At 36.3% G+C, this 16,303-nt stretch overlaps 2 pseudogenes; both read right to left on the bottom strand.

Moving 5' to 3' along the window:
* Positions 1-1,003: 1,003 nt before the first annotated feature.
* Positions 1,004-3,264, bottom strand: LOC149235393 (putative mitochondrial adenine nucleotide transporter BTL3 pseudogene; annotated as a pseudogene).
* A 138-nt stretch (positions 3,265-3,402) lies between these two features.
* Positions 3,403-4,190, bottom strand: LOC149235392 (nudix hydrolase 20, chloroplastic-like; annotated as a pseudogene).
* Between the last annotated feature and the right edge of the window lie 12,113 nt (positions 4,191-16,303).

The following is a 16,303-nucleotide window of genomic DNA, read 5'->3' as shown; positions in this document are numbered from 1 at the left end:
CATGATGAAGGCTGCTCCATAATCAACTCTTAGGGAATAAGCATGTTAGGGCACAAGCATGTTAGGACACAAAACCTCAATTCATAAAACTATGCCCGAGAATGTATTAAAAACAGTGCCAATGTATCAATTTCCAATGTTGCTTAATGTATTAATATCCAAGGCTTCCTAATGTATCAATCTTCAAGTTTGCTCCAATATAAACTTCTCCAAGGTTGCTCCAACGGAATGTATTCCAATATACAATGATCAACACTAATTACACTCAGATATTTTCTAGTTTGTCACAGCATTTTAAAACTCCCTTTGCCAAAGCAAGAAACTGATCTCCATTATTAAAATTGATAAACTAAGAATATGATCCTTCAGCAACTCCAATGAGTAAATAGGATTTGCTTTAATCCCAACAAAATAGTTCTTGTAAATAACTTTCGGAACAATAATAATAACACCATCTTAATAAATTCCAGGTTGTAATGGTGATTGTCCATGTCGATATGAGCTTCTGCGCCATCGATAATAAGTATCAAGAGGCACTTAGACTGTCGCCCATTCTCCATAGTTAGTACATCCACCTGAATTTCAAGCTTGCGGCAAAGACTTTTGTAATCGAATAATGTCCATCCCATTCATTTCTGTCACATCATGTGCCAAGGAAGGAGAGCACTGTTATGTCATATGGTTGTCCACATATTGTCCACGCGGATTCATAACAATGCCCATTGAATTAACATTATATCACTCATAGTATTATAAAGATGCTCCATTTAATCCATAACCATTTAAAAAATATTATAAAAGCACTCCAAATAAACCATAACACTACATATAGCGTTGCTTCATATAATGCTTGTATCCAAGTATTATAAACACGCTCCAAATAATAACACTTCTCCAAGTATAATAACGTTACCCCAAATAATACTGTTACTCCATGTATTATAAATGCGTCGCTCCATGAATAATTACGTTGTTCCATGTGAACCCGGCATAGGAAAGTTGTTTACCCACCATTCGAAACACTATACCAACGTCTAACATAGAAAACTACAGGAACCTCCTCTCGGCTATTCACAGTTGGTAGGCTTCCCTTTGATACTAGGCATCGTTCCAATATTATCCATAATACTCTTGTATAATGTCTGCCACACAGACTTACGAAACTTGACGAGCAAAAATAGAGGCAAAATACAAACTCATAGACAAAGTAACTAAGTGCAGCAGAAGGTAAGAACGGAAGAATACTTGGAATAAGGCATGCATAGAGTGTACCAAAATCATCTTTCATAACTATCTTTGCATAAGTTTCCAATGCATTCAACCTTCTCTCAGGTCCTTGCATCTGAAGATGTCTACGAACCACTTCAAATGGATTTTGTTGTGCATTTTGTTGCAGGTGTTGCGCATGTCCGCTGCAGGTGTTGGACATTTGTTGGAAGTTGATATTGTAGCCTCAGGACATGCACCAGCTATGGCACCATATAATAGAGTCTGTATTGGACCCATCTCCAACTATTCTAAAGCATCTAATTCTTCTTTTCCTGATGCCTGCATGAGACAGAGTCTTTCCTTTCCTTCTGGTGAGTGGAGAAAAGTCTTTTTAATATATCATAGACGCCATAGAACACTGCACCTGAAGGTGCCATGCTTATAATAGCTGGTGAAAAATCTTTGTATAATGAAATTGTATAATGAAAAGAGACCCTCGGTCTGAACCATGTGCGGGAAAACCCCAATAACACCTCCTAGTACTTCATCGCCTGGTGCAACCATATTTGTGTGCATAGTGTCCATAGGTGAGCAAAGAATAGTGGAAGTAATGCCTACTGTAGCACCTGCAACAAATATCTCAGAGTTTGTTGCATCTTCATTGCCTATCATTTAAAGCAGTGTTTTTCCTGATATGTATCATAAGCATAAAAGTTGATTGCTTTAAAAGGTTTCGTATGAAGTAGGTTCACAACATTGCCTTTCCAAAAGCCTTTCATTCCCTGAGATGCGTTTATAGAATAAATAAGCTCGATAATGTGTTTTTCCTCACCACGTACTATATATTCCAACTTCAATCTCTCCGATGGGACAATAAAAGTTCTAGAAACCATTGTTGCAATAGCACCATCTCACAAATGCTTGGAAGTATTGAGATCACTTTCCCTTTCGAACTTAACTCTGGCATCCTCTACGGCAGCTTGCTTAGATCGATCACTGAGTTCACTGAGTGCACATTTATTGTTGTCGAATGTCCAATATAAACAACGTACATCGATATAATTTGTACGTAATTCATTATTCACAAAAATTCAGAACAATTTGACATCCAGACTGACTTTGTATGAGCAGCTTCTATTCAAGCCTCTCTGGGAGAACAGTCTTCACAATAGAATATAACCTCCATCTAATAATATTGTTGATGCATATGTATATCACCTTCATTTGTCTCTTTTGGAGAAAGACTACTAGATCTATTGATCTTTCATAAGGAGCCAATACAATAACGCCATGTATTAAGGCACAAAACCCTAAATGTCGACGCTCCACCTTTCCATAACTACGCATTGGAAATCTACTGGGCTACGCCACATGTTGCCAAAGATCTCCATATATGGATTTCACTTGGATCTCTCAACCTCTTTCGATCACGAGGCACAAAGGAGACCGATGGCGTAGGTATTGTAAATATACCACCTTATATTTTCAATATATATTCCATGGAATATATGTATTAGTGTTAATGTTGCCACTGTATTAATGAACCCAATGTTAACCTTCATTTTTTTGTTGTTATACAGGTAGGCGTTTCTTATTCCAATCTAGGTAATGGCTCCAGTCTTATGTCCTCAAATTTATGAAAGCCGCATTAAAATTGTAAGATCTGCAGTTTTCAACTGACTGCAAATATGAAGGCACTCTATTGATGTCGGGGCATGATAAAATGAACTGTATGGACTGTCATAAACTTTGACATGGGCTAAATTAGGGCATGACACCCTAAAATTCATAACGCATGTTGCAATGTAATGAATATTGTCTTGAATTAAAGCTTCCACCAATTCATTATCGCATCTATCTGTTTCATTTATCATTGCCTATGTAGACAGGTCCAACGTTTGTAACACACCTCTTTCATCTGAATCTGCTTCACCTGCAAACGTCTGAAATATCATTGTAACACATCCCAATCCAATGCATAATCTGGAATATTATCAAGGCATTCAATGTAATATCTTGTCGTCCACACCACAATGTTTGTTTATTCAGGTCCATTGGTCGCTTCCCCTTGGCATTGTTTTGATGTCTATCCATCCAGAATCGTAGTTGAGATTTCTACGTTGGGATTATAGTCTATGTGTATGAACACCATTTTCCTCATTGACATTTACATAAAATAGCCCGTGTGCTACTCTATTCAGCTCGTTGTGATTTTGTGGCATCTATCTCCTCATAGTTAACAATTCCAACTAGGATAGCCATTTCAACGATAGTCCTTGGAATGCTAGCTTTTTAATTGCATTATTTTATGAGAATTTCTTTACAAGTGATCCCAACTAGCAGGCCTCCTGTGACAAGATGGTCCAACCTACCTGTAAATGTTGTTTTTATCTCAGTTTTCTTTCCGATCCAAAGAATATTTTCACCATCGATGTCAATATATTCATTCATATGGACACCATATGCCTTGGTTTCAAATAATAGAGCAGGCGTACATTCTAATGAGAACATCAATTTTGTGCCAAATGCAAAATCCACTCGATACAACTCATTATACAAAAATAGGAATCACATCTTCTTTATGTAACCACTTAATGGCCCCTTTTATCGCTTTAGTTCTTTCATTTGGTATTTTTAACTGATGATATAGAGTGATATATCCACTTGTGCAGGTTCCATTGGTAAACAACCAATGTTGAGGTCAAAGTTGTTTACTAGTGTAAGAATATTTTGAAATTTTTTCAGGCGTGCTACACATTCACACAAAGTTGTTTACTATTGTAAGATTATTTTGAAATTGTTTTAGGTGTGCTACACATTCACACTTTTTCAATAAAATTATCCAAGACCAAGTCCTGGGGGGCTTGTTTCTCATCCTAAGCCATTCCATTGACGAGCATCTTCTCTATGCTCAATCCACCATCTCTGGTACTGCAAACCAAAATGATTTTGTTGAATGCAAACTTGTTAAAGTGTGTCATGAATGGAGATTTTGTTGAATGCAAACTTGTTAAAGTGTGTCATGAATGAAGTACATCTTCAGCTACTCAATACAATGTGGGTTAGCATGGAATCCTTCACAACATAGTGGTGCCAATGTATTTTAAAAGTGATGGATTTGGCAACAATGATGTCCACTTAAAACCATGAGTCAAATATGCAAAGAAAATATTGGAGGTCCAATAGCTCCTTTCAATTTTATACTCTCAAAATAGCTCAGGTTTATACTATTTTCCTTCCTTTTGTATTTTCCTACTTCTTTGCATAGCAATCTCATGACATCCTACACACAACCCATAGAGCCTCTTAATCATATTTATTGGTCAATCATGTCTTTAAGGAACATTGTCTTCCCATGAGGTACCACTGCTCTAACATGGATGTTGACAAGATTGTTCATTGCTTCATGAGCAACTCCCCCAGAGATCATGATGGATTCATTATGTTATTTAAATCATATGTTGCTCCTTTTTCTTCCTCTTCCATACTTTGGTAGGTTGCTTTCTATTGTCTGCATTTCTTTTTGATTCAAAGTTTGGTCTGCTTTGATTTGCTTCCATCATCTGTTTAGGATTATTTAGGGTATATGGCAGCCTTCAGTCATTGCCTTTGTGTCAAAGGTTGTGACATAAATATCATCTTATTTGACCAAGGTAAGGTTGAGCTGGTGTGTGTATTTTTGTGCCCATTTTTTCATATAGTTTACATTCAACAAGTTTATGTCCAAATTCATTGCACAAATAATAGTAACCATGGAAATGATTTGTGTACCTAGTGAATGAATGTCTTCTTTGTTTGATTATTTGTGGGGGCCTTCTCATATACTGCATATTTGGCTTATTGTTCTTGGTTTGTTTGTTCTTACAGTCTACTGCAATATTTCCAGTTCATGGCAATGGAAGCATGCGATATATTTCCTCCTTTGGGATATTGAAGACTTTATAACTTCATCTATATGAGCTGATTGCATTCTTGCAAAGTAGACTTTCTTTGTTTCATTATTCTCCTTGGACTGCTAATTTTTATTTGTTTCTTCTTTTGTAGGTCCTTTTGATGCCACTTTTTCATCTTTAATGGTTTCCTTGTTTGAGTTCTTCATGAAGGAAACCTCCTCTTCTAGTTACTTACACAAACTATTCTTTTCTTCTAACTTACTTCTAGCCAAACTAGCCACCGCCTCTAACTTTGCACATTATTCTTCTTTCGCCTTCTATCACATTCTCATCATCTCTTCAATTCTCCTTGCTCCTTCTAATTCTATCCTCATATTAGTAATTTATTCCTTGAATTTATGTTCTCTTTCATCATATATTTGTAAAAATTTCTTATAGTCTCTGCTCTCATTCTTCAATCATTCCGTTTCAGTCAAGGCTGATTCAAGCTTAGTTTGTTCTATAGCTAACTTTCCTTCATGAGAATTAGATGCAAAACATGTCTCATTTGATTGAACACTTTCTTTTTTACATGAATTTAAGTTCTTGTTCTTGTTCTTCTCCTTTTCGATAGTGCAACTACTAGTGTCTCCTTCATGCATGAGTTGCAATCTACCACAAATTTCTTTCGCGGAATTTAATTCTATTATTGTATCAAGATCCTTATTGTGAAGATTGTTATACATAACACATTTTGCATTAGCATTCCAATTTTTTCTTGTGCAGAGGGAGAGTCTTTACAGTAGCCATCACATACAAGTTTCCATACACCAGGTCCATAAGCTATCAGTTCATATTTTACTTTACCTCTCCATTCATGGAAATTTGTTACACTCAACACAAGTACACTTTGATAGTCCATGAGTCAACCAGACCTACCTTCAAGTTGTTAGGCTTATAGAAAAGGAACTTGGCTTTGATACCAGTTGATGAAAACTTGACTAAACTGAGAAGGGGGGTGAATCAGTTTAGTATATTCATGGACTTTAATAATCTTTTGATTAATCTCATCAACTTAATCATTACATGAGCAGCTTAACAAATAATGACCAGCATATTGAATATGTGAACAAGAAGTAATAAGAAAACCAAAACATCACATCAACACATAATAACAACACATATTGACACTAGATATATGTGGAAACCCATAAAGGGAGAAAACCACGATTTTATTATTGTTGTGATGCAAAGGCAAGCTCCTACTCCTTATTACATCTGATTTTCTGTAGGCTCCAACCTACAGGAGGTTGCTACCTCAATTTTTTGCAAGTTGCAACATGAAAGGAAGTTCCAACTCCCATTTTTGTAGGCTACGACCCACAGGAGGATCCTACCTCAACCAGCTCCAACTGGATATTTACAAGACACAACTTGAAATGAGACTACAACCCCCTAATGCAAACAAGAAACAACAATGTGTTGGTTTACATGGTCATAAATTTTGCATATCTCCATCTTCGTTTCTGCCTATTCTTCCGTTCAAATATGCTTCACATCATAATACCTCAATCAGCTTTCCCACATTCTCTCGCTCTCTTTCATTAACTTGCTTCCAAAAATAAAATCTTTTATAAAGGAAGTTTGTTGGTTGTTTGTATTCCACATAAGAATACGAAGTGAATAGGCTTGACTCTTTTCCTTCCACTCATTTGTTTCAAAACTCTTCATATCTTGAATATTAGAACACAAAAATAAATAATCCACCCAATATTATTTTTCATCCACATGAAATGATTAAATTCATCAACAGAAGCCAAAATCAAATAACAATATTATCATTAATGCATCACAAAAATCTTCGCAACATCTTTGCCTTTTCCTTGGACTTGCATCACAACATCTTCATGTCATTGTCTCAACCTCCTTGAGTCTTGTCTTGTTTTGTTGTTAGGGAGTTTTTCCTTTATTGTCATGGAGTCTTGCCTTTGGTGTCATGGAGTCTTTCCTTTTCCTTTGCCTTTGCTAAACTTTTGCTTACCTTTGTCGCACTTTTGTTGCTTCTTTGTCTTTATTGCCCTTGTGTTGTTACCTTGCCATCAATAACAATAATATCAACAATCTCTTTTTTAAAATAAACATTTTATTAGCAACTCCAAAAACAAAAATTATTTGTATAATGCTAAATAAATAAAGTTAAGAAAAAGCCTATAAATAAGGGAAAATATATCTACAAATTGAAAATAAAATGAGTAATGAGTTTTTTATTATTAGAAATTTGGAATTATTAATTAAAAAATAATAATATATACAATAATTAAAAAGCATGAATGTTTATTAAAAAACAAAAAAAATTAAACAAATAATTAATATAACCACATAGATACTAAAACAATAAATTAAAAATAATAAATATAGAAAATAAACAAAGAGGGAAAAATAAAAATATAGGAGAAAAAAATATAATACTATAAATAGAAAGCAAATAAATAAATCTTTAGAACTAGAAAACTTTATGAACAAACTATTGCAATAATAAAGTTATAGTTATAGTTAGGGCTAAATATAATGTTAAAAAATAATAGGATAAAATCAAGCGGGGATATATATATATATATATAAGAGGTTAATAATATGTACTACATAAATAAAAAGTTTGAGAAATTTGTAAAAGATAAAAACATATAAATATTAATATGTAAACCAAATATGATGAATAAAGTTTTAATTAACTAAATTTACTAATTACAAAGGTATATTAATTATTAGATAAAAAACAAGAATATATAATAAAAGCATAAAGGAATAAGACAATAATTGAAATTGCAAATTTAAGAGGAAAAAATCATGGAGAAAATTTACACAAAAGAAGAAACTAGGAAGAAAGGGCAACAATCCAATAGTTGCTTATCTTTTACCCCTCATCCCTATTCAGATTGCTAACATGTTTCTCAATTTCTATAGCCCCCCTGAACTTCCTATGATGGAACTGATCAATCTTTGCAATGACTTGTGACTTCTCAATACTTATGTGGTGTTTAGTTTTTCTAGTCGCCTCAGCTAAGGCAAAGGAGTGAGATTTTTTATACTTGATGGAACATCCAGTCTCTCTAATGTAGGGCGTTACACAATAACATGGATTAAGTAAACACCATGCATGTCTTTATGGTCCACATGATCTTTAACTGATCTAAGGGAACTACATATGGTGTTAAGAGGCTTAAAGGTCGCATGCACCTTATACTTTTTAAGAATGAGAGAAACCTTTTCTATGGTACTGAGAATGAAAGGAAGATGAATGTAGTTAACTAAATCAACATGAACCTTCCTTTGCTTTGGTCCTTTACTAGCCTGATGGAAAGCTCTGAGACTGATCCTCACTATATGGTCGATATATCCTTGTCTTTAGATAAGTTGATCTCCCCTATCATCTGGGACTTGCCAGAGTATACCCCAGTACGCATCCTAACCACAAGATGGGCTTGTTGGGATTGCCACTCATATGGCTAATGAGTGAGGAGATACTTAGGTCGACAGATATTTACCTATGGCAGATGCGTCTAATAAATTGGTCTCCCTAAGTCTAGGATGCATGGTGTTCAACCACTTGGTCTTTGAGATCAATTTGGGTGACATAAGGTCAGCAGATATTTACTCTTGTGGTAAATTAATTTCCCCTACCATCTGGAGGAGTTTTCTGATCATCCCATTGGACATGGGGTTGGCATATCTTTGTCATTTATGGAAAATTGATCTATCTTGTTGTCATTGATATAGGGTTGGAAAATATTTACCCTCATGGTAAATTGATTTCCCTTGTGATGATTATTCTTCTTTAGATCGAGGGTGTTCAACAAATGAGTATCGCGACATTTGAGATGCAGTCAGAAATTCCTCCCTATATGAGAAACAATGTTTAAATTTTTCATATCATGGAGAAACGCCCTCCATGGAAAATCCCTCCTTACCCTAAGGAGCCCCTACTATCCCTTGGAAGAATTTAATTTGTACAAGGAAAAATATTATTTTTAATGTGGAACCATGATTACACAAAAAGTACAAGTCAGCCTAAATGAGGAAATTAGACCCCCAAGGCCACATATAAATACAATTTGTTTGGCATCATTTGGAAGCATCACATCACTCATCCATTCATCTTCATTTCTAATTGGAATCTCAATTAGGGGCAAAAATTTGCTCAAAAAACAAAGTTCTTAGAATTGCTCAAACTTTGAATGACCACGTCCCTCTCGACGATATGATCCCAATGCAACTCGTTTCACTCAAAACGAAGTTAGTATGAGAAAGTTAGAGCCTATTGACCATTTTGTCAAACAAGTAAAATTTTGTGACTCGGATGCTAACTAGGCATCTGTACATCCCAGTCAGCAAAAAGCATATTCCAAGGAATATACCTGGAATATCGCACAAGTGGCTCAACCGGGTTGCGGCAAGTGTTGGCATGTGAATGGATAACGGCATTGAGGTGGACCAAAGAGAGGTTGACACGTGGCAAGCCCGGAGGCCGCCACGTGCCCTCTCAAAGGTCATTTAAAATTTTATTGGCAGGCCGGGGAATCAAACCCGTGACCTCACCTGCACAAGTCCAATGCTCCACCGCTATACCAAAACATGTTTCTTAACCTCTAAGGGCTTGATTTTGTATTTAAATGTTATGCCGACAAAGTTTGGAGGTAAGGCTAACCTTAACTACTGAATGTGAACGCTAACCCTTTAACCGCTAGCATTAAGTGCTAACCGCACGATTAAAGCACTAAGTGGAGGATTAGTGATAATTAATATATGATTGACCATTAGTTAATTTCGGTATTAGCTTGGTGGATCTTTTGGCGGGTCAGATAAATTTGGCGCTAACTCCAGGTGGAGTTTTCCTAGGGAAAACTGAAGAGGCCATAATTTTGGCATATTTCAACCAATTTTGGCTTAGAAAGAGTCATTCTTATATTATTTGGATGCTCTGAACACAATGGAATAGGTTTTAGAGGCATAAAGGCACTTCTATACGTGATTTTTCTACATTGAAGTTTAAGGAAGCTTAGGGCAACTAGGAGAGGAGGTCAAGCCTAGATCAGTTGAAGTCCAATTGCAGAGCTTGGAGAGTCATTCTTGGGGTTTTTGGGTCTTCTGAATCCAATGGAGTATGTTGAAAATCCATTAGATCAATTCAGGTGCATGTAATCAAAGAATTAACCATTAATACAAAGAGGGAATAGCCATTAAAGCAGGTCCAAGGAGATGTAACCCATGATGGGTGAAATCCTTTATCAGATTTGTGTTATGAGTTTGTTGTGTTTTAATTCTATGCATTTTACATTGTTGTATATGTGTTTTAAAAAGCTAATTAATCTCATAAATTTCTCATAAAATACACTCAATACCTAACACATAATCCTTCACATTTTGGTTAATTTGAGATGATCCTAAACACATTGTTTTAATATTGATGAGGGAGCTTGCATAGCATTAACAAGTTTTCCCAAAGTTCAGATCAGGTTGGTATCCGAGCATCTTTTAGCTCATTTTAGCCCTGAGATGGTTTGCCAAGGTTATCTAGAAAATTAACTATTGGTTTTGTATTTGTGCAAGGAGAATTTAACTGTGTGCAAGTTTATGTGATGACAGCTTCAACAAGTGATGTTTCTAATTCATCTTCCTTAGCAAGACTCTTTGATGAAGAGATGTTGCAAGAGATTATCATCATGAGAGATATGGTGCAAGAGTTGTATGAAGATAGGAAGGAGAACACTATACTTCAAGAGGAGTTGATGGCCATGAAGGAGGAGAAGCAAGAGCTTCTTGAAAAGATGCATGAGATGGAGATTCAACTCCATGATGCCAAGGAAACCATATCCAAGTATGTGCATGAAATGACGTATTCAATTCAAGTTTATCTTCAATTTCCTCTCAAAATGAATGTTTTGGTGTTTTTTAAAGACACGCTAGAGGAATAGGGTCCAAATTATTGATGAATATGGGCTATGAAGGTAAAGGGTTAGGCAAACATGCACAAGGCTTAGTTGAGCCAATTGTTGTTGGGGAAAGGCCTAGGTATTTGGGTCTTGGTTATGGAAAACATGATGGAGAATGCTCCAAAGACAAGGAGGCACATGAAAGTGTTCCAAGAAGGACTTTCATTACATGTTCATTACCTCAAGCTTGTGAAGTTTGTGTTCATGAGGAATGCAAAAGTTTTATACCCACTTTGCAAGAAGATGCTCCTAGGCATTCAACTAGTAGAAATGGAAAACAATAGGATGTTGAAAGCTCTAAGGTCATTGAAACCATTGTCGATATTCTGAAGAGAGCCACTACCTCATCAAATTCACCTCCTCAAGAAAGTGACAAAGGTGAATGTGCAAGGTATAAATCTGCCTTTAATCAAGTTTCTTTTGATTATGATAGACATGGTAAATCTTCCCATAAGATTTGGAGAAAATTTATATGTTCCTTTTGTGGTTTGAATAACCATACTGTTTCGAGGTGTTGGAAGAGGATAGCCATACACAGGAAACTTTCAAAACAAAAGAGACAAAAAGCCAAAGGTCCATTGAATAATGGAAACCATGTTGAAAATGAGATGCAATTATTTTGCGCTCGTTGCCATAAGCAGGGTCATCTTGTAGACAAGTGTTAGACTTTCCATACAACAAGCCATCCATGACATTTGAATAAGGTGGAGAGAGATTTTGGAAAGAATGGAAAAGAAGGTTCCATAATTGATGTGGGTCAGGATGATACACATGATGAAGTGCAGCTGAAAGAAGCGCCATTGAAATGGTTTGGAAAGAGATGGTTAGATTTCTTAACCAATTAAGGCCTTGAATTTATTTTGATAATTGATGCACATCTTGCCTTATTGATGCATTTCCTTGCTATTTGGATGCATTTATTTTCTCTTGAAATTATGTTGCATATTGCATGAAGAAAGATGTTGGAAAAGTAGAGTTATGTTGACTCACTCAGATGTAGCAAAGATGGCAATTTGGAACTACAAATTTGCATGCATGTTGAATTCTTGAACTTGCATGTTTACACCAGGAAGGTGTTCGAAAGTGGAGAATGTTGACTCACTTTATTGCAGCAAATTTGGTCATTTCAACTCTTTAAGTACTCGTACATACCAATGGGATTCTTGTACTTGTGAGAGAGTTGAGAATTGTTATACATGCATGAGAGTTTGTGTGTGTGAACAGTGGAATTTTTAATACTTTCATTGTGCTTGAATATGCATGAGTGATTCCCTTGTGTTGGTTGATTGCTTTTTTAACATGTGTGTTGCCAACTTGAGAATGTTGATCATTTGCACATGCATGGGTGTCATCTTGTGTGGTCGATTGATTGTTTCATGTATGCTATATCGAATTGGAAGAGTTTATTTTGTCTCCAAATATGAAAGGGAGATGTGAGGAATTGTTTCATGAGAATGTGGAATTCTTGTTGTAAATCGTCAAGTTGTTGTACATGTTTTTGCTTGACTTGAAAATCAATTGTTTGAAGAAGCCTGTTTTATCGACTTGTGTTTAGTCGATGGTTTATACACCAAGATGTAAGCGTACATGGTGATGTTCACATGATGTGACATTTGTTTCTTTGAAGAAGAAAAATGAAGAGGTCGTCAAGTTATATTCTTGCATGAGTGTTTTTCAAGGTTAATGGTGTTTCTTGTGACAAAATGTCGTGGGATTTTGGAAGGTCCACACTTGAGCAAGACACTCGTGATTAGCCTTCATTCTCAAATCATGACATGAGAAGCATGTTAATACTGGAGGATGATGGAATCAAGAAGTGAAAGTGGACAAAAATGCCAAAAAAAATTGCATCCCTTGTAAAATATCAAATGGTCTACAATGTGATTTGATGTGTTGACACCAAGAAGCGAAAGAGATGGTGAATGCATTCTTCCAAGATGTGGAATTTGGAACCGTGGAGGTAAAATAATGGTCATTTATTTTCTTTTTATTACTGATATTGGAACTCATTGATGTAGTTCACTCAGATGGGCTTAACTTGGAAAAGTGGTTTCCAAGGAGAAGCTTGCATCGAATGCATGTGTTGCAAAGGAGGAACATGATTCTCAGTGGGAAGGCCATCAGTTAGCTTTCCAAGCACCAAGGGATCACTTTGGTACAACAGGTTGTTTAATCAGCAAGCAGCCAATAAGTGTTGGATTGGGTCAGCAGCAAAAGGAGAACATTGGTTGAAGTGCCAAGCCATTTGCAAGGCAAGGCATGTTAGTGAACCCAAGTGGTTGTCATGGAGATTTTTCCAAGTACAATAAATTGATAGAACTTGGGAAGGAGAAGAGTATTCATCTCTCATCATATAACCAGCTTTTGTGGGTCCAAACTCCTGTCAGGGGGAAGGAGTGATCGGAATCTGGATTAGGGGCAAAAATTTGCTCAAAAATCAAGTGCTTAGAATTTCTCAAAACCTAAACGATCGCGTTCCTCTTGTTGATACGATCCCAAAGAAACTTGCTTCACTATGGAGTTCGTATGAGAAAGTTAGAGCCTGTTTTCTATTTTGTCAAACACGCAAAATTTTGTGATTGGGATGCTAACTACGCATTCGTACAACCCAAACATCAAAAAGTATATTTCAAGGAATATTCCTAAAATATCCCACAGGTGGCTCAACCGGGTTGCAACAAGTGTCGGCATGTGAATGGAGAATGGCATTGAGGTGGACCAAAGAGAGGCTGACACATGGCAAGCCCGGAGGCCACCACGTGCCCTCTAAAAGGTCATTTAAAATCTTATTGGCAGCCCAGGTAATCGAACCTGTGACCTCGCTCGCACAAGACCAACGCTCCACCCCTATACCACAACATGTTTCTTAACCACTAAGGGCTTGAGTTTGTATTTAAATGTTATGTTGATGAAGTTCGGAGGTAAGGCTAACCTTAACCGCCGCATGTGAACGCTAACCCTTTAACCACTAGCATTAAGTGCTAATCACACAATTAAAGCGCTAAGTGGAGGATTAGTGCTAATTAAACTGTGCTTAACTGTTAATTAATTTCAGGATTATCTTGGCGGATCTTTTGGTAGGTCTGATAAATTCAGTGCTAACTCCAAATTTTGTGGAGTTAACTAGAGTTTCTCCAGTTTTGGTGGAGCTTTCCGAGGGAAAATTGAAGAGGCCATAACTTTGTCATATTGCGACCAATTTTGGCTCAAAAAGAGTCATTCCTAGATGATTTGGATGCTCTTAACATAATGGAACGGGTTGTAGAGGCATAAAGGCACTCTTGTACGTGATTTTTCTACGTTGAAATTTAAGGAAGCCTAGGGCCACCAGGAGAGGAGGTCAATCCTAGATCAGCTAAAGTTTAATTCCGGAGCTTGGAGAGTGATTTTTGGGGTTTTTGGGTCTTCTAAATCCAATGGAGCAGGTTGAAAATCCATTGTTGCACTTTAGGTGCATGTAATTAGATAATTGACCATTGATCCAAAGAGGGCCTAGCCATTGAAGCAAGTCCAAGGAGATGTAGCCCAGGAGGGGTGAACTCCTTTATCAAATTTGTGGTATGAGTTTGTTGTGTTTTAATTCTTTGCATTTTACTTGTTGTATATGTGTTTTAAACAACTAATTAATCTCAGAAATTTCTCATAAAAGACACTCAATACTTGGCACATAATCCTTCACATTTTGGTTAATTTGAGACGATCCTAAACACATTGTTTTAATACTGATGAGGGAGTTTGCATAGCATTAACAAGTTTTCCCAACATTCAGATCAAGTCGGTATCAGATCATTTTTTAGCTCATTTTAACCCTGATATGGTTTGCCAAGGTTAGCTAGAAAATTAGCTATTGGTTTTTTATTTGTGCAAGGAGAATTTAACTGTGTGCAAGTTTATGTGATGGCAACTTCAACAAATGATGTTTCTAATTCATCTTCCTTAGCAAGACTCTTTGATGAAGAGATGTTGCAAGAGGTTATCATCATGAGAGATTTGGTGCAAGAGATGTATGAATATAGGAAGGAGAACACTATACTTCAAGAGGAGTTGATGGCCATGAAGGAGGAGAAGCAAGAGCTTCTTGAAAAAATGCATGAGATGGAGATTCAACTCCATGATGCCAAGGAAACCATATCCAAGTATGTGCATAAAAATGAGGTATGCAATTCAAGTTTATCTTCAATTTCCTCTCAAAATGAATGTTTTGGTGTTTTTGAAAGACACACTAGAGGAATAAGGTCTAAATTATTGATGAAGATGGGTTATGAAGGTAAAGGGTTAGGCAAACAAGGCATAGTTAAGCCAATCGTTGTTGGGGAAAGGCCTAGTATTTGGGTCTTGGTTATGGAAAACATGCTGGAGAATGCTCCAAAGACAAGGAGGAACATGAAAGTGTTCCGAGGACTTTCATTACATGTTCATTACCTCAATTTTGTGAAGTTTATGTTCATGAGGAATGAAAAAAATTTATACCCACTTTGCAAGATGATACTCATAAGCATGCAACTAGTGGAAATGGAAACAAGAGGATCTTGAAAGCTCTAAGGTCATTGAAACCATTGTAGGTATTCCGAAGAGAGCCACTGCCTCATCAAATTCACCTCCTCAAGAAAGTGACAAAGGTGAATGTGCAAGGTATAAATCTGCCTTTAATCAAGTTTCTTTTGATTATGATAAACATGGTAAATCTTCACATAAGATTTGGAGAAAACTTACATGTTCCTTTTGTGGTTTAAATAACCATATTGTTTCGAGGTGTTGGAAGAGGATAGCCATACACAGGAAACTTTCAAAACAAAAGAGACAAAAATCCAAAGGTCCATTGAATAATGGAAACCATGTTGAAAATAAGATGCAATTATTTTGCACTCATTGCCATAAGCAGGGTCATCTTGTAGACAAGTGTTGGACTTTCCATCCAACAAGTCATCCACGACATTTGAAGAATGTGGAGAGAGATTTTGGAAAGAATGGAAAAGAATGTTCCATAATTGATGTGGGTCCAGATGATACACATGGTGAAGTGCAGCTGAAAGAAGCGCCATTGAAATGGTTTGGAAAGAGATGGTTAGATTTCTTAACCAATTAAGGCCTTGCATTTATTTTGATAATTGATGCACATCTTGCCTTATTGATGCATTTCCTTGTTATTTGGATGCATTTATTTTCTCCTGAAAGTATGTTGCATATTGCATGAAGCAAGATGTTGGAAAAGTAGAGTTATGTTGACTCACT

Source organism: Pinus tabuliformis, chromosome 8 (assembly GCF_031772625.1).
Source record: "Pinus tabuliformis cultivar Carrire ecotype Pingquan chromosome 8, CPIR1, whole genome shotgun sequence".
Classification (NCBI taxonomy): Eukaryota; Viridiplantae; Streptophyta; class Pinopsida; order Pinales; family Pinaceae; genus Pinus; species Pinus tabuliformis.
This window is presented reverse-complemented; position numbering and strand designations above follow the sequence as displayed.